Genomic DNA, 18,472 nt, shown 5'->3' with positions numbered 1-18,472 from the left:
AGAATTCCTGAGTCAGCTATGCTGAGGGGAAAGGGAGAGTTTTCAAGCTGAGCCATGCTGGCTCAGGAATTCTGGGAGTTGAAGTCCACGAGTCATAAAAGAGCCAAGGTTGCCTACCCCTGACTTATCCCCTGTAGTGATTCACTTAACAACTGTGGTTCAAAAAAGGTTGTAAAATGGGGCATACTCACTGACACAACTGCCTCGCTTAGGCCATGTACATTTTGGGCTCAGATGTGGTCTGCAGTGATTCACTTAACAACTGTGGCCAAAAAAGATCGTAAAATGGGGTTCAACTCACTTGCTTAGCAATGTAAATTTTGGGCCCAGTTTTCATAAGTTGACAACTGTCGTTTGATGCTGGCTATTCCGTGGTAATACCCTTACACAATGGCTGCCCCTTTTTTTCTGAGGCCCAGCTATGCCTTTTAACAATTTCCTTCTTTCTTCAAAGAAATCCTTCTGTTTGGAAAAGAATTCATTTTTGGCACATGGGTGTTGTTTTTAATGTCTGGCTAACCAGATGCATGGAAAAAAACTCAAGAGGGCAATCCATGTTGAGATGGAAGGCGTTAATTTGATGGTGTCAGTTTTCTTCTGGAAGGGTCTAGTGCAGTGGTTCTCAACCTTTTTAATGCCATGACCCCCAATCGGTCGTAAGTCGAGGACTACTCAACTGGTTGTAAGTCGAGGACTGCTCAACTGGTGCAGCACCGTTTGCAGAATGGGACTTTTGGCGGGCTCAGCAGGGCAGAGACAGCCTGGACAATTCCTATTGGCTTTTGAAAGCCAATAGAATTAGATTCTATTCAAGAGAGTCTATTCTATTGGCTTTCAAAAGCCAATAGAATAAAAGGGAGTAGAATAGCTAAGGAAAAGGGGGGGGGGAATGGCGGACTGCGTTGTTTGGCGACCCCCGTGAAATGGTCGTTCGACCCCAAATGGGGTCCCGACCCACAGGTTGAGAACCACTGGTCTAGTGGCTTATGTAATTTGACCTGATTCCCTGGTATTTTATATTTTATCATATGACTTAGAACAGGTATAAGTTGAGGACTACCTGTATAGTGAAGAGTAAGGAACAAATCCCATCTGCTATCCGTTTTCTTTTAGCATCCCACTCAGTTGAAGCTTTGCTTTGCTTCCTTTGAATTTCCTGCAGGCCTTTTGGCAACATCAAAATAGGAAAACAGACTCAAAAGAAGTGTTCACTAGGAGCTGGGGCAAACTTCCCGGAGAAGGAAAAAATTATATATGCTGATTTTATGCACTTCTGAATAGCGAGTAGAGACAGTCCCAGTTAAAAAAAAAAAGAGAGAGAGAGACTTCTAAATTCCTTTCTCCATTCAGGATTTTCCTTCAGGGCTCTCAAGAGCGTCCAGCCAGTTCACCAACTTGGCACGACTTTAACCTATTTTAAAACAAGGTTCCGGTCCTCAACGTGTGGTTTCTGTTATTACTTAGGGAACAGTCGTTGTGCTGGCTGAGCTGTGAAAAGCGCCACTTGACACAGAGGCAGGAGAAAGAACAAAGCTTTGAAAAGTCATCTCGACTGAATGGATTGGGTTGTTTTTTTTAAAAAAAAAAAATTTTTTTTAATATCATAATGGCAGATCTTGAGATCTGATGTTCTCTAAAGCATCAGCCTTGCCTTTCCCAAAAGCGTTCTTCGTAAGTGATTCACCACTGCCTCAAGATAACAGAATAAGCGATTACAACAGTGACTTACAACAATGGAACAGCTTGCCTCCAGAAGTTGTGGGCGCTCCATCACTGGAGATTTTTAAGAAGAGACTGGACAGCCATTTGCCTGAAATGGTATAGGTTCTCCTGCTTCAGTAGGGGGCTAGACTAGAAGATCTCCAAGGTCCCTTCCAGCTTCAATTCTATTTTATTTGCCCCCTTTTACGACTTTTCTTGCCCCAGTTGTTCAGTGAATCCCTGCCATTGGTAAATTAGTCACATGGGTTGTTAAGGGAATCTGGCTTTTCCCCTGTTGATTTTGTTGGTCAGAAAGTCACAAAATGGGATCATGTGATCTCCAGGGCACTGTGACCATCATAAATATGAATCAGTTACCAAGTGCATGAATTTTGTGATGTGACCACAGGGAATACTGCAATGGTCGTAAATAATAATAATAATAATAATAATAATAATAATAATAATATAATGTTGGAAGGTACCTTGGAGGTCATCTAGTCCAACCCCCTGCTCAGGCAGGATACCCTATACCAGTGGTTCTCAACCTTTCTAATGCCGCGACCCCATAATACAGTTCCCCATGTTGTGGTGACCCCCAACCACTTATACATCACCAGGTGCCAGGGGCGTGGCCAAAGAAAGGGGGGAAAAATGGCGGACAGCCTTGTTTGGCGACCCCGTGAAATGGTCGTTTGACCCCAAATGGGGTCCCGACCCACAGGTTGAGAACCACTGCCCTATACCATAAGTCAGGGGAGGAAGAGAGGGAGGGAAGAAAGAAGAAGGAAGGGAAGGAAGGAAGAAAGGGGGATGGAGGAAGGAAGGAAGGAAGGAAGGAGGGAGGGAGGAGGAACAAATGAAGGAAGGAAGAGAGGAAGGACGGGAGGGAGGGAGGGAGGAAAAAAGGAAGGAAGAAAGAAGAGAGGGAAGAAAGGGAAAGAAGGAGGGAGGGAGGGAAGGAAGGAAGGAAGGAAGGAAGGAAGGAAGGAAGGAAGGAAGGAAGGAAGGAAGGAAGGAAGGAAGGAAGGAAGGAAGGAAGGAAAGATCTGGAATTGGGCAATATCTTTATTCTAAGGCTCTAAGCAATAGAATGAGCAGAAAAGGACCAGCAAATGTTTAAGTTCGTCAGCATTTTTCCATCAGATGAAATTTTGCAAATTAGGAAGGGATGGGGGGGGGTGAAAAAGAGTTCAAAAAAAGTTCAAATTACCCGCCCTTAGGAAAAGATGTTGAGATGTGTTTTTAAAGAGGCAGATCTGAGGATCCATTAGTTGAGTTGCAAAGCACACAATTCACACTTCATTATCACCTTTCCGTGCTCTAAAAATCTATGGCACATTTGCATCTGGAATACCGTGTGTAGCCATGATGCTCTTACTTGGGAAAATGGAATATTAATATTGCTTGGGGGGGGGGAAGTCCAGAGGATGGTAAACAAAATAATTATGGGAGCCTTTGTTTTTTTCCATATGAGAGAAGGGTGGAATATTTTTCTGCCTCTCTTCAAATACAGGTAATCCTCGACTTAACAACCATTCATTTAGTGACGGGTCAAAATTACAACGGCACTGGAAAAAAGTGGAACCCAAAATGGGGTGATGTCACAGTCGGGGATTGAGTAGTGGGCAGATCTTGGAATTTAGAATGGGAATGGTAAGTTGTTTTGGGGGGGGGCTCACATTATTTAGGCTTGGAGCTTTAAGTCCCCCAAACACACGACCCCCCCAACAGCTACAAAGCTCAGACCGTGGAGTCACAGAAAAGTCTGCAACCTGCTTTCTCGAAGGATCATTCATAGGTGTCAGCTGACAGCAGATATGATTGATTTTTCATTGTTCTTTAATGAAAGAACATTAAACCCTCACATTAATCAGTGTTCTTTGTCAGGCACCCAGCAAGATACACATGGAAAACATTAATCCAGATTCCTTGCCGTGACTTATTGTCTTCCAGGGCAGGCCAAGGCATGGGCTCCTAATTGTGAGGATGCCAGAATGATGGAAAGTGTGTTATGGTGTCACAGCGCCTAATCAAAAAGCTCAAAAGGAAAGAAAAAGACCCCCAAACTTTCTTCACCAACAGTCAACACCCAGATAAGAAGAGATTAACACCAGGATTAACATTAAACCAACAATCAAGCAGTAAACAAAGTCCTACATAACACGGGTCTAGGTCAGGGGTAGGCAACCTTGGCTCTTTTATGACTTGTGGACTTCAACCCCCAGAATTCCTGAGCCAGCATGGGGGAAACTTTGGCCCCTTCATGACTTGTGGACTTCAACTCCCAGAATTCCTGAGCCAGCATGGGGGAACTATAACCCCTTTATGACTGGTGGACTTCAACTCCCAGAATTCCTGAGCCAGCATGGGGGACCTATGGCCCTTTTATGATTCGTGGACTTCAACTCCCAGAATTCGTCAGCCAGCATGGCTCAGCTTGGAAACCTCTCCCTTTCCCCTCAGTATGGCTGGCTCAGGAATTCTGGGAGTTGAAGTCCACGAGTCATAAAAGAGCCAAGGTTGCCTGCCCCTGGTCTAGGTTACTTGAGAAACAATCTTGCCCTAATACAGGGGTAAAGAACAATGGTCCTTCTAGCTGGCTCAGGAATTCTGGGAGTTGAAGTTTCCAGATCGTAAAAAGGCCATAGATCCCCATCCTTGCCCTAACACAGGGGTCTTCAAACTTGGCCTTTTTATGACTTGTGGACTTCAACTCCCAGAATTCCTCAGCCATGCATGCTGCCCTAACAGGACTTGCTCACCTGTGCCAGCAGAAGGGGCATGTTGCAGGCAGACACACACACACACACACACACACACATATCCGTCCCGCAGTGAAGTTAACAGTAATCTGGAAGTTGAGTCATAGCAACTGGACTTCTTTTTTTTTTTGTTTGAAAAGTTTCGCTGCTCACCCAAGTAGCTTCTTCAATTTACTCGGAGAAGCAGCAAAACTTTTCAAACCCAAAAAAGAAAGAAGTCCAGTTCAGAATAGAATAGAGCTGGAAAGGACCTTGGAGGTCTTCTAGTCTAGCCCCCTGCTCAAGCAGGAGAACTTATACTATTTGAGACAAGTGACTGTCATGATTCAGCTTCCAGACAACTTTACATGGATAACTGAGAATCTTCATCAGCATAAGTTAACAGTAAAGCTTAATCAGGGAATCACCAAGAAGACTTCACCAACACTTCTATGTAAACACAGAGAAAACTCCACTCCCTTTTAACACAGTGATATTATGAAAAGTAGAGTAGAGTAGGGTAGAGTAGAGTAGAATAGAATAGAATAGAATAGAATAGAATAGAATAGAATAGAATAGAATAGAATAGAATAGAATAGAATAGAATAGCTTGTCCAATCTCTTTTTGAAAGCCTTCAATGATGGAGCATTCACCGCTTCTGGAGGCAGGTTGTTCCACTGATTAATTGTTCTCACTGTCAGGAAGTTTCTCCTTAGTTCTAGGCTGCTTCTCTCCTTGATTAGTTTCCACCCGTTGCTTCTTATCCTGCCTTCAGGTGCTTTGGAGAATAGCTTGACTCCCTCTTCTTTGAGGCAGCCCCTGAGTTATTGGGACACTGCTATCATGTCCCCCCTCGTCCTTCTCTTCTTTAAACTAGACCTACCCAATTCCAGCAACTGTTCCTTATATGTTTTAGTCTCCAGTCCCCTAATCATTTTTGTTGCTCTTCTCTGTACTCTTTCTAGAGTGTCAACATCTTCTGCCCTGTCTTACTTGCATTGTGACATCACAAACAAAGGTGCAAGGAGCATAACAATGCATGGTTACTGCCGGGTTTTTTTCGTTATTTTCAACTGTCCTTCCTCTGAGTAGAGATGCTGTTGTGAATTACTCTCCTTTCCTGCAACTCAAGTTCTCACTCCCTGGAGGAAGGGAAGGGGAAAAAAAAAAGCATCAGTAAACAGATTCCCTGAGATGCATAATTGCTGTATTAACATTTAAATGCAAAGAGTTTTCTGTTCCCTTAGAGTCTTTCCGTCTTTCAGCTCGCTAGCATGAAGAAAGGCAGCCGTTCTCCTTAGATACTGGAAACTCCCGGAGTATTTAGAAAGAAAGCACTTTCCAATAAATAAACCTATCGCTCAGCTCTATTAGCTTTCGAAAACTTATCAGAAAGAGTTGAGATTATTTATGGGCTGTGAACTGTGTGGAGGAAAATATTCTTGACAGCAGCCTTTTCTCCCCCCACCCCACCCCCAAAAGAATCATACCACGAAATCTAGGAGGGGAAACGACTTTGCAGCATAAGTTAACGTTTTATGAAAATTATAAGTCTATTATTTTTATCATGGATGGCCTCACAGTCAGCCAGTTGTTCAGATTGGATTTGGCATTTTTATCCACCAAAGGACCTGGGAGAGGGAGAGGTGGATGTCTGCTGGTTCCTCTACTGCTTTTACAAAGCCTTAGTAAGACCACCTTTGAACTATTGCATGGAGTTGTGGTCACCGCAATATAGAAAAAGATGTCGAGACTCTAGAAATTAGAGGGCAGAGAAGAGCAACAAAGATGATCAGGGGGCTGGAGGCTAAAACATAGACGGAACGGTTGCTGGAATTGGGGATGTCTAGTTTAATGAAGAGAAGAACGAGGGGGGACAGGATAGCAGTGTTCCAATATATGAGGGGCTCCTTCAGAGACAAGGGGGTCAAGGATGATTCTGCAGCTCCACAACACAGTCCTTTCAGCAATTTCAAGAAGGCTCCACAACCATTTGCACACCTACTCAGGTGACCCGGAGGACACAGACAAACCTCCAAGTGGCCTCAACGACCCTCTAAAACAGTGGTTCTCAACCTTTTTAATGCCACGACCCCCAACCGGTCGTAAGTCGAGGACTACTCAACTGGTGCAGCACCGTTTGCAGAATGGGACTTTTGGCGGGCTCAATAGGGCAGAGACAGCCTGGACAATTAGAATTAGACTCTAGAGCAGGGGTTCTCAACCTTGGCAACTTTAAGACTTGTGGCTGAGGAATTCTGGGAGTTGAAGTCCACAAGTCTTAAAGTTGCCAAGGTTGAGAATCCCTGCTCTAGAGTCTATTCTATTGGCTTTCAAAAGCCAATAGAATAAAAGGGAGTAGCACAGCTAAGGAAAAGGGGGAAATATGGCGGACTGCGTTGTTTGGCGACCCCCGTGAAATGGTCGTTCGACCCCAAATGGGGTCCCGACCCACAGGTTGAGAACCGCTGCTCTAAAAGGAGGCAAATGACCAACTGTCTGCAAGGAGGATAAATCCTTCCATTCCCCCACCCTCCAGTCAGAGATGAAGAAGCTTCTGGGATGAGAAGTGAAACGTCTTCAAGGAAAAACAGGGAAGTCCAGGTGCCTCTTGAAAAAGCACCTTTGGGACATATAAGAACTTGTTTCCAGTGTATTTGCTTGAACATTTCAGTCCCCACACGTGGATTAGGTCAGAGCAGAGGTATTTGTTGATAGCCACAGTGATATGACCTGCATGACGATGTCACTGGACATGATGTCACTTGCCCCTCCCTTGGGGTGCACATATGAATTTATTATTTCTTTGTTAAATTTATTTGTCACTTACCTTGCCATGAGGCTACTCTGGGCGACTTGTAATAATAATAATAATAATAATAATAATAATAATAATAATAATAATAAAGTTGGAAGGGACCTTGGAGGTCATCTAGTCCAACCCCCTGCTCAGGCAGGAAACCCTATACCATTTCAGACAAATGGCTGTCCAGTCTCTTCTTAAAAACTTCCAGTGTTGGAGCATTCATCGCTTCTGGGGGCAGGTTGTTCCACTGGCTAATTGTTCTAATTGTCAGGAAGTTTCTCCTTAGTTCTAGGTTGCTTCTCTCCTTGATGAGTTTCCATCCGTTGCTTCTTGTCCTGCCTTCAGGCGCTTTGGAGAACAGCTTGACTCCCTCTTCTTTGGGGCAGCCCCTGAGATATTGGAAGGCTGCTATCATGTCCCCCATCATCCTTCTCTTCATTAAATTAGACATACCCAATTCCAGCAACCGTTCTTTATAATAAAAAGGAAGAAAAAAAAGAAAGGCATGTAAACAGAACAGAGGTAAAATAATAGAACAATAAAATACACAATGACAAAGGAACACAACGAGAATAAATGCATCAATACAACCACATATTCCAGATTCATTAGACTGCAGCTCCTGCCAACAAGGCTTAAAGCATTCTCAACCTGTGGGTCGGGACCCCATTTGGGGTCGAACGACCATTTCACAGGGGGTCGCCAAACAAGGCTGTCTGCCATTTCCCCCCCTTTTCTTTGGCCACGCCCCTGGCACCCAGTGATGTATAAGTGGTTGGGGGTCAACACAACATGGGGAACTGTATTATGGAGTCAAGGCATTAGAAAGGTTGAGAACCACTGGTTTAAAGCATAGAATTGTGAGAGTTGAACATACCTAAGAGGCGAACACACCTAATGTTCATTCTTCCTTCCTTGTTTTACCCACAACAACAATCTTGTGAGGTGAGTTGTTGGGCTGAGAGAGAAAGATTGGCCCAGAGGCACCCAGCTGGCTTTCATGTGTAAGGTGGCACTAGAACTCACCGTCGCCTGGTGATTGGTCCAACATCACCCGGCCAGTTTTCATGGCTACGTCAACACTAGAATTCACCATCTCCTAGTGATTGGCCCAAAATCACCCAGCCGGCTTTCATCCCTAGATGGGGCGAGAACTCACCATCTCCTTGTTTCTATGCTACCAGTATAACTACGGCATCAAACTTACAACATAAATCTTGGGCTTCATTATGGTGTAAGTGAAAGACTACCTGAATAGGCAGTTGCCCACATCAACCATTAGATGCTATTTGCTGCAGAATGGTTGAAAGCAATAGACCACTTATCTTAGGTTATCGCTTGGGTCCTTTCTAATCAACCTGAGTTCGTGTCAGTGTGTTCGGGTGGGAAAGGTCAAAAGGATCAAGATAGCTAGATCATATCTTAGCCTGTGGGATATGCAGTTGTAGGAGATGACCAGGCTGAGCCCGCTGGAGGAGTCAAGCACAACATCAGTTCAGAATCCCTTTGTGCTCACAAGGGATCTAAATCTAGCTCACCTTGAATTCCATTGACTTGTATCTAACGCCAATTTGCCTTGACTGTTAGTAGTTTTAGATTCTTGCTTAGAGGTGTCATGAAACAAACTAGTATTCAGTTTGAACCTAACCCTGGCTCCCAACGTCTTGTGCCTGACATCCGTGCAGATAATCCTCGACTTAGGGTCACGATGGAGCCCCCAAAAGTTTGTCCCATTTTACGAACTTTTCTTGCCACAGTTATTACATGGATCGCTGCACTGAAAAAGTCGCCTTTTTCAGTGCCGTGATAGTTTCGATCACAAAACGAATGCTTGTCCCAAATTGTTTTAGTTGCATGCCACTTTGGTTTTTGAACACTCTTCTCTAGATCCGCCGTTTTAATCCCGAGGATGTCTTTTCGTCATCCTTACCTTTCCCACACCCAGCAGCTGATTTGCAACGATCTCGATTCTCAGACTTGTTTGTTCACGTCCATCTTTTGTCAGTTTTTATAAATCAATTAGGCCTTTTGCAGTGAACGTGTTGTAGTTGCTGTCAGATGTCGCTTAGTCATGATTCGGCAACCTCTTTTTTTATTTATTTCCACTACCACCCCTTCCTCTTTTTTCCCCCCCTGCTCCAAAATAATGTTCTGCCAAGGCTTGGCAGTGCACTGAGTCATGCCTAATTAAGATAGATAGATAGATAGATAGATAGATAGATAGATAGATAGATAGATAGATAGATAGATAGATAGATAGATAGACAGACAGACAGATAAATGATAGATAGATGATAGGATGCACAGATAGATGATAGACAGACAGACAGATAGATAGATAGATGAATGATAGATGATAGACAGACAGATAGATAGATAGATAGGCAGGCAGGCAGACAGACAGACAGATAGATAGGCAGGCAGGCAGGAAGGCAGACAGACAGACAGATAAATGATAGATAGATGATAGACAGACAGACAGACAGACAGACAGACAGACAGACAGATAGATAGATAGATAGATAGATAGATAGATAGATGATACAGACAGACAGATAGATAGAAAGGGTAGATGGATAACTTTTATTGACATTTTTTTATTGCTGATTCCTGTCTATCAACTGTCAAGTCTCTGCCGCTGCCGTTTCCTGGCAACCATCGGGCAGCTGTGACAGGAGGCCCTGCCCTTATTTTTAAAATTGAAAAGAATTTGCCTATTTGCAGACATTTTGTTTTGAGATTTTATTTTCCTTTTTTGAGGCTGCTGCAGATGAGCGAGAAACTGATACGGAAGGTCTTGTAAGGAAAGAGTCTCAAATGGGATCCGTTGTGAAGGTTGGGAGATTTGTCTTTCCCTCGAGTTTGTTTATTTATTTATTTATTCGACAAATTGATAGAGGTAGTCCTCGGTCTTACCGCCACTCGTTTAGTGACCGGTGCAAGGTTACAACGGCTCTGTAAAAAAGTGACTTGGGAGTGTTTTCACTCCAGTCTCCCCTTGGTCACGTGATCAGAATTCAGCCACTTGGCAACTGACTCGTATTTATGACGGTTGCAGTGTCTGGGGAATCACGTGATTTCCCATTTAGTGACCTTCTGACCAGCAAAGTCAGTGTGGAAGCCCGTTTCACTTAACAGCCGTGTTACTAACTGCTGTGATTCACTTAACGACTGTGGCAAGAAAGGTCGAAAAATGGGGCAAAAACTCACTCAACAATTGTGTTGCTTAGCAACAGGAATTTGGGGCGCCGTTCTAGTCGTTCAGCTGAGGACTGCTTGTATGGCTGCCCAATTCACACACAGCTGGCTTACAATATTAAAAACCCACAACGTAAAAATCCACAACGCTACCACACATATAGATCTTCAGGGCATCAGTAACACAATGGAGAAGGCCCTTTTTCATGGTCTCCTTCCAGAAATGCATTTATTTACCTACTTCAGTGTATTTATTTTATCCTGCCTTTATTATTTTTACAAATAACTCGAGGTGAACGTATCCAACACACCTTCCTTCTCCTATTTCCCCCATAATGACAGCCCTGTGAGATGGACTGGTCTGAGAGAGACTGATTGGCCCAAAGCCACCCGGTCAGTTTTCATGCTTAAGGCGGAACTAGAACTCACAGTTCCATGGATATTGGCTCAAAGTCACTCAGACAGCTTTCATGCCTAAGGCAGAACTAGAACTCACCATCTCCTGGTGATGATCCCAAAGTGATCTAGCCATTTTTGATGCCTAAGTAGAACTAGAACTCACAATTCCCTGGTCACTGGTTCAAAGTCACTCAAACAACTTTCATGCCTAAGGCAGAACTAGAACTCACCGTCTCCTGGTGATGGCCCCAAAGTGATCTAGCCATCTTTGATGCCTAAGTAGAACTAGAATTCACAGTTCCCTGGTCACTGGTTCAAAGTCACTCAAACAACTTTCATGCCTAAGGCGGAACTAGAACTCACCGTCTCCTGGTGATGGCCCCAAAGTGATCTAGCCATCTTTGATGCCTAAGTAGAACTAGAATTCACAGTTCCCTGGTCACTGGTTCAAAGTCACTCAAACAACTTTCATGCCTAAGGCGGAACTAGAACTCACTGTCTCCTGGTGATGGCCCCAAAGTGATCTAGCCATCTTTGATGCCTAAGTAGAACTAGAACTCACAGTTCCCTGGTCACTGGTTCAAAGTCACTCAGACAGCATTCATGCCTAAGACTAGAACTCACCGTCTCCTGGTGATGGGCCCAAAATGATCTAGCCACCTTTCATGCCTAAGTAGGATTAGAACTCACCGTCTCCTGGGGATTGTCTCAAAGTCACCTAGCTGACTTCTAGGACTAAGGCGGGACTAGAACCCACTGTCTTTTGATGACTGGCCCAAAGTCACCTAGTTGGCTTTTGTCCCTAAAACGGTACTAGAACTCACTGCCTTCTTCTTTATGACCAGGTTCCTTAACCCAACAGGCTCTCCACCATCCTAAGAGGTGGGACCTGCAACAACAACCCTGTTTCCCATATCATGTTTTCCATTCGTTTGTGTAACCTGAGGTATCTGCCAGGGAGACAGATTTTTTTTTAAAAAAAAATAATAATCAAGGTAGTGTTTCTGCATGACCCAAAACCTGGCCATTTCTACTCATTCACATGGAAAAGAGGTTAGGCTTCGTTCTCACAGTTGCCATCTTGACAGTCGTCGCCCCCTCCTGTTCCGCAGTGCTGCAATTAAATTGTTAAAGTAATTGTAAAGACAAAGTGTCCATTGATCAAGGTCCAGGTTTCTGACGCCTTGCAGACAAATCAAACGTTCTGGGAGGATTTCCAGGGTGTTGGCTACGTTTCCTCTGGATCCAAGTCTTGTGAATGTTACATTTCACTGCCAGGGAGACAAAAAAATAAGGATATAATTAAGGCCAAAGAATTTGGCACAAGGAAGCCACCATTTTCTCTTCCACTGTGCCTTGGGCAAGGAGGTGTAACCAACCACTTGCAGAAAACCAAGGTCTAAAACATACGAAGAACGGCTGCGGGACTTGGGTTTGGCTAGTCTAAAGAAAAGAAGAAACAGGGGAGACATGATAGCAGTCTTCCAGTATCTGAGGGGCTGCCACAAGGAAGAGGGGGTCAAATTATTCTCCAAAGCACCAGAGGGAAGGATGCGAAACAATGGTTGGAAACTGACCAAAGAGAGAAGTAACCTGGAATTAAGGACAAACTTCCTGACAGTGAGGACAATCAACCAGTGGAACAGCTGGCCACCAGAAATCGTGGGCACTCCAATACTGGAGATTTTTAAGAAGAGGCTAGACAGTCACTTGTCTGAAATGGTATAGGTTCTCCTGCTTAAGGGGGAAAGGGCTGGACTAGAAGACCTCCAAGATCCCTTCCAGCTCTATTCTATTCTATTCTATTCTATTCTATTCTATTCTATTCTATTCTATTCTATTCTGTGTGTTAACAACAGAGACTTATTAATTTTGGAAATGAAATGCAATTGTTTGGGAAAGTTCCCAATTAAAAACCTAGGGAAATGGGGTATAGATAGTCCTCGACTTAACGACCTCAATTAAGCCCAAATTTTCTCTTGCTAAACGAAACATTTGTTAAGTGAATTTCACCCCCCTTTTATGACCCATCTTGCCTTAGCTGTTAAGTAAATCACTGCCGTTGTTAAGTCAGTAACACGGTTGTTAAGTGAATCTGACTTCCCCATTGACCTTGCCTGTCAGAAGGTCGCAAAAGGGGATGATATGACCCCAGGATACTGCAACCGTCCTAAATATGAATCAGTTGCCAGCGTCTGAATTTTGATCACGTCACCAGAGAGATGCTGCAACGGTTGTGACTGAGAAAAACAATCCTATGTCACTTTTTCCAGTTCAGTTGTAACTTCAAATTTACAAGCTGTTGTAAGTCGAGGACTATCTATATTTGATCCTGGGCGCAGACGTAATGATCAGGGCAATTTGTAGTAAATAAAAACCGTGTAGACTTTCTATGAGTAAATTACAATAACACACTGTTGGCAGAGAGCTTTGATGGGTGGCATGATGGCAGTCTTCCAATATTTGAGGGGCCGCCACAAAGAAGAGGGAGGTTCACCTATTTTCCAAAGCAGCAGAAGGCAGGAGAAAAAACAACGGATGGAAACTAATCAAGGAGAGAAGCAATCTAGAACTAAGGAGGAATTTCCTGACAGAACAATTAATCAGCTTGCCTCTAGACGTTTTGGGTACTCCATCAGGGAAGGTTTTCAAGAAAAGATTGGACAATTATTTCTCCAGAATGGTATAGGGCAGGGGTAGGCAACCTCGGCTCTTTTATGACTCATGGACTTCAACTCCCAGAATTCCTGAGCCAGCGTGGCTCAGCATGGAAACCTCTCCCTTTCCCCTCAGCATGGCTGGCTCAGGAATTCTGGGAGTTGAAGTCCACGAGTCATAAAAAAGCCAAGGTTGCCTACCCCTGGTATAGGGTCTCCTGTTTGAGCAGAGGGTTGGACTAGAAGACCTCCAAGATCTCTTCCAACCCTTTTATTCTGAATTTTTTTTATTAAAAAGTTTTATAAAGAAGTTAGCCCAGAGAAGGAAATATTAAAAGGGCAGAAAAATATATTTTTCCTCAAAAGGATTTTTTTAAAACCAAACCTGGCCCCAAATCTATCTCTCTGCCCCAAGCAAGAGCTAGCCCCATACAAATGCAGATGTAAAACCATCAGAAAGTTGAAGCCAGAGCAATCAAGAAGAGAAAGAGAACATCTGCATGCCCCACCCAAACTCTAGGAGTCATTAGCCCCATCACCTGGGAAGCAGGATATGATAATAGGATTAAACCACAGATACCAAGGCCTAGAAAAACACTCAGAAATAGCCTCGGGTTCATGCCACAGGAACAGGAAACTATTCCAAACAAGGCTAGAGGGGGTATAAAAACCTGCCCATGTGCTCAACTCCTCTTTCCTCTCCTCTGCTCTTTCTTGCAAGGACCATCTTTCTGCTTCTTCAATAAACTATAACAGTCGCCATGTTGCTTAGTTATCCCTGGCTTGGATGAACCAGGATGAAGACTTACTTCTGACAACACCATTGTTTCTCAACCTGGGCAACTTTAAGACATGTGGACTTCAATTCCCAGAATTCCTCACCTAAAGAATCTGGTAGCTTAGACTTGGTTTTCCCGATGGAAAAAGACTCATAGGAATGCATAAATATTTCTCGCCTCAGCTTTGGGTGCCATTAACATAAAACTGATGCATTAGACACCCTGTTAGCAATTGAAGCAATTGAAATAAAGAGAGTCCATTTGGAATCGGCAGTCAAACGTGAATATAGGAAAGGAGAGCAGGCTGCATTTAGGAAAAATTCATTGTAGTTGGCAGCTGCTGGCTAGGTGGTAAAGCCAGGGATCTGCTCTCTGTCCACTGAATTATTTATTTTCCAAACATGCTTGTTTTTCAAATGCGTATTTTGCTTTCTGCAATCAAGAGTTGAGAGTTAGATGCAATCAAAGCTCAGGAATCCGTATTTTTGTGTATGCGTCTGCACGCAGACATGTGAGTACACACATACAGAGATGTACGGGGTGTAATTAAGATTCAGCACCTCCTGCAAGCACCACATGAGAACACTGGAGAATTGTGACTTTTACACATGCAGAAAAGGAACTATTAACATCCCCATTTTGTCTGCAGATTTAAATTACAGTTTTCCCCGCAAAGGTGAGTTTCTCTGCATTTTGCAGAGCTGTTTTTCAGCACAAAACGGTGTCTGAATCAATTAAGAAATGATTAGCTTGTGGAAAAAGTAGGTTAGGGAAATGTGTTGTAGCTTACATTGAAAAGAAGTCTGGATTTTCAGGCAGATTAATTTAGAAAAATCCATAGAGGCAAGGATGTTTATAAAGTACAGCACTGTAGGTTAGGGTTGAGCTGTTCCTTAACCTCTTGTGTTTGTTGATGCTCTTAGAACAGATCTTAGGGCTTGGATTGTTAAGACTGCCATTCACACAAAAGATACTACATTTGTACTACAGATAGTCCTCGACTTACGATCATAATTGAGCCCAAAATTTCTGTTGCTAGGTGAGACGTGTGTTAAGTGAGTTTTGCCCCATTTTATCACCTTTCTTGCCACAGTTGTTACGTGACTTATTGCGGTTGTTCAGCTAGTAACACAGTTGTTCAGTGAATCTGGCCCCCCATGGAATTTGCCTGTCAGGTGGACGCAAAAGGGGATCACATGACACCCCCCAGGCCACTGCAACCGTCATAAATACGAACCAGTTACCAAGCATCTGCATTTTGATTCCATGATCATGGGAATGCTGCAGTGGCTCGTAAGTGTGAAAAATGGCCACGAGTCTCTTTTTTACAGTGCTGTTGTAATTTTGAATAGTCACTCAATGAATGGTTGTAAATCGAGGACTACCTGAATTGGCCAGAGGTCAAACTAAGCCTTTTCCTTATAGATCCATTTATCTTGGCATCACTGCTGGATGAAATGTGTTGTGTTTCAATTTGCGTTTAGGAAGAACATGTTTTGGAGAGAAATTTTTCCGTGGAGGGGGGGTGCGTGGTTTTGTGTGCTGCCTCCATCCTGTGGATGTGGCTTTGCTTGTCTGTGCGGCCCGGTGGCTGGCATGCCACAGCCCGGTACTGGTCCACGGCCCGGGGGTTGGGAACGCCTGGTCTAACAGAATGACAGAAGGGATAGGAAATAAAGAGGGCTAAATCAGAGAAGGTAACGTGGTAGGAGAACCAAGGTTTTAGCATCTTATTGGCTCCCCCATTTTTAACCCACCGGAGTTTTCTTTAAACTTCACAGCCCTAACTGGTCTCCCCCACCTGAAGGTCGAATCTGCAGATCTTCTCTTGAGAAAGAAATGGCCCCTTTCTCACTGATATGATCAAGGTCTCTGCCCTTTCCTTTCTCCATTCAAAGATGTCCTATACATGGAGAACAGAGGTCCCCAGCCTTTTGGGCACCAGGGACCGCTTCCATGGAGAGATGTTTTTCCACGGACTGGAGGGTGCGTGGTTTTGTGTGCTGCCTGCATCTCGTGAATGGGGCTTTCCTTGTTTGTGTGGACTGGTTGCTGGCATGCCGCGACCTGGTACTGGTCCACAGACCGGGGGTTGGGGATCCTGGTTTAGAGTCTCCTTTTTAAGCAAGGGGTTGGACTAGAAGACCTCCAAGGTCCCTTCCAACTCTGTTCTTCTGTTAAAGCAGAGAAAGCAGAAAGTAGAAATATGGACGCCGTTATTCATTCTTATTGTACTGGGTGATTGGCTTCCAAAAATGGCATTAAATAACATCCAAGCTTTAGGTTTTCTTCCATATTTCCTCCCAGTCCTGGCTGTGACTTGCCGAGGATTATTAATTGATGGGCAAGATCACATCAAAGAAATTCCTCTTCCACTGATCTGATTCATAGTACAGGATAATGAGCTTTAATAACAGCATTGTCATTTGTTCGGAGAGAACAGAAAAGAAGAAGCATCAGACATTCTGAGCTGAACAGAATGCCTTTTTTACATCCAAGGAAGTTTTGTTTTATTGAGACCCGGTTGACCTCACCCTCAACTCTTCCAGATCAAATAAGCTTGTAGAAGGTAGCTTACCTAGTTAATACAGAAGGAACTTAATTGCATGCTGGTGAAAATTCAATTATTTTACCTCATAATTGTATCATATGATTATTTTAGTTGGACCTGTCCTTAAATGGAAGGCAACCTAAAAGCTATCACAAGTGAGATTTTCCACTGATTCAGTGGAAAACCTGATAACTTCACATGAATTATGACCACGTTGAGCCCAAAATTTCTGTCACTAAGCAAGACAATTGTGAGTTTCATCCCAGTTTAACGACCTTTCCTACCACGGTTGTTAAATGAATCACTGCAATGGTTATGTTAGTAACAAGGTTGTTAAATGAATCTGACTTCCCTGTTGACTTTGCTTGCCAGAAGGTCAAAAGAGGAGATCCCATGAAGCCGGGACATTGTAACCGTCATAAATATGAGCCAGTTGGCAAGCATCCAAATTTCGATCATGTGACCATTTGCTGCAATGGTCATACGTGTGAAAAATGGTCATGTCACTTTTTTTCACTGGCGTCGTAACGGTGATCACTAAATGAATTAAAAGGAACGGTACGGGGTTTTTTAATAACAAACATAATACATATAAGTCTAAATAAAAAACAGTATAAAACTACCAATACTACAGGGCATCCACCCCCCTGGTGACCATTTTTATTACCAATATTTCTTCTCATATAACATACAATATATTTCAATTGTGCCCTTATCCCCTCCAAAACAGCATATATTCTTGAGTAGTTTATTCCCTTTGCCTTCCACCAACACTATTTTTATAAAATCCTCCCCTATTTCATTATGATTATTTACTTTCATCATCCCTTTCTTAAATTTAATTTCTGTTGTTCATTTATCATTTATTGCCATATTCCATATTTCATTATACCATTCATTTCTTTGAATAACCCAATTCCGTCTCCAGTATTTAGCCATCACTAATCTAGCTGCCATTATCAAATTTACAGCTGATTCCTTTTTTGCTTTATTTATATCTTGTTTTTCCACCAGTAATAGTAATGCAATCCTCGCTGGCATATCTAAATTTACATTCAAAAGTTCTCTGAAAGGAACGGTATGTTTAACCTAAAGAAGAAAACCAAGGGGAGCCATCTTCAAATATTTGAAGGGACGTTACATGGTAGTAGGTGTGCAAGAATTCTTCAGAATTCCTGAGTGTGGGACAATGTAGGAGATAAAATTTAAAATATAAAGTACAAGATTAAAACATATACCGGTTAAACCAGGGGTCTTCAAACTTGGCCCTTTTATGACTTGTGGACTTCAACTCCCAGAATTCCTCAGCCAGGCACACTGGCTGAGGAATTCTGGGAGTTGAAGTCCATAATTCATGAAGGGGCCATAGTTCCCCCATGCTGGCACTGGAATTCTGGGAGTTGAAGTCCACAAGTCATAAAAGGGCCAAGTTTGAAGACCTTTGGGTTAAACACATCTTGTCCAGAAACTAGAAACATTAATTGCATTCTGTCACATTGCCATGACACAGCCTCAAGTGGAACTCAAGTGCACGCTGATCAGAACACCAAGGGCAGATATGCATATGTGTTGTTGTCTGCATCTCACCACAATCGCAAAAGGCCGAAAGCTAGCAGATCTTAAGGTACAATGTATG

The 18,472-nt window shown here is 43.3% G+C and overlaps 1 protein-coding gene across 9 annotated transcripts in view; it reads left to right on the top strand.

Annotated features, from left to right (window-relative positions):
- Positions 1-18,472, top strand: part of LOC120301006 (teneurin-4-like) — a 612,847-nt gene that overhangs the window by 112,316 nt on the left and 482,059 nt on the right. Inside the window, exon 1 of one of the 9 annotated variants that reach the window (XM_039327640.1) lies at positions 14,304-14,961. The exons of the other annotated variants lie outside the window; for them this stretch is intronic. The gene's annotated coding sequence lies outside the window, so the exon portion shown is untranslated. Of the gene's footprint in view, positions 1-14,303; positions 14,962-18,472 lie in introns of those variants that run through there. 9 annotated transcript variants of the gene reach the window in all.

This window comes from Crotalus tigris, unplaced genomic scaffold, assembly GCF_016545835.1.
Source record: "Crotalus tigris isolate CLP2741 ecotype Arizona unplaced genomic scaffold, ASM1654583v1 scf7180000024363.772921, whole genome shotgun sequence".
Taxonomy (NCBI): Eukaryota; Metazoa; Chordata; class Lepidosauria; order Squamata; family Viperidae; genus Crotalus; species Crotalus tigris.
Note: the sequence above shows the minus strand (reverse complement) of the source record. Positions and strands in the feature narration are given on the sequence as shown.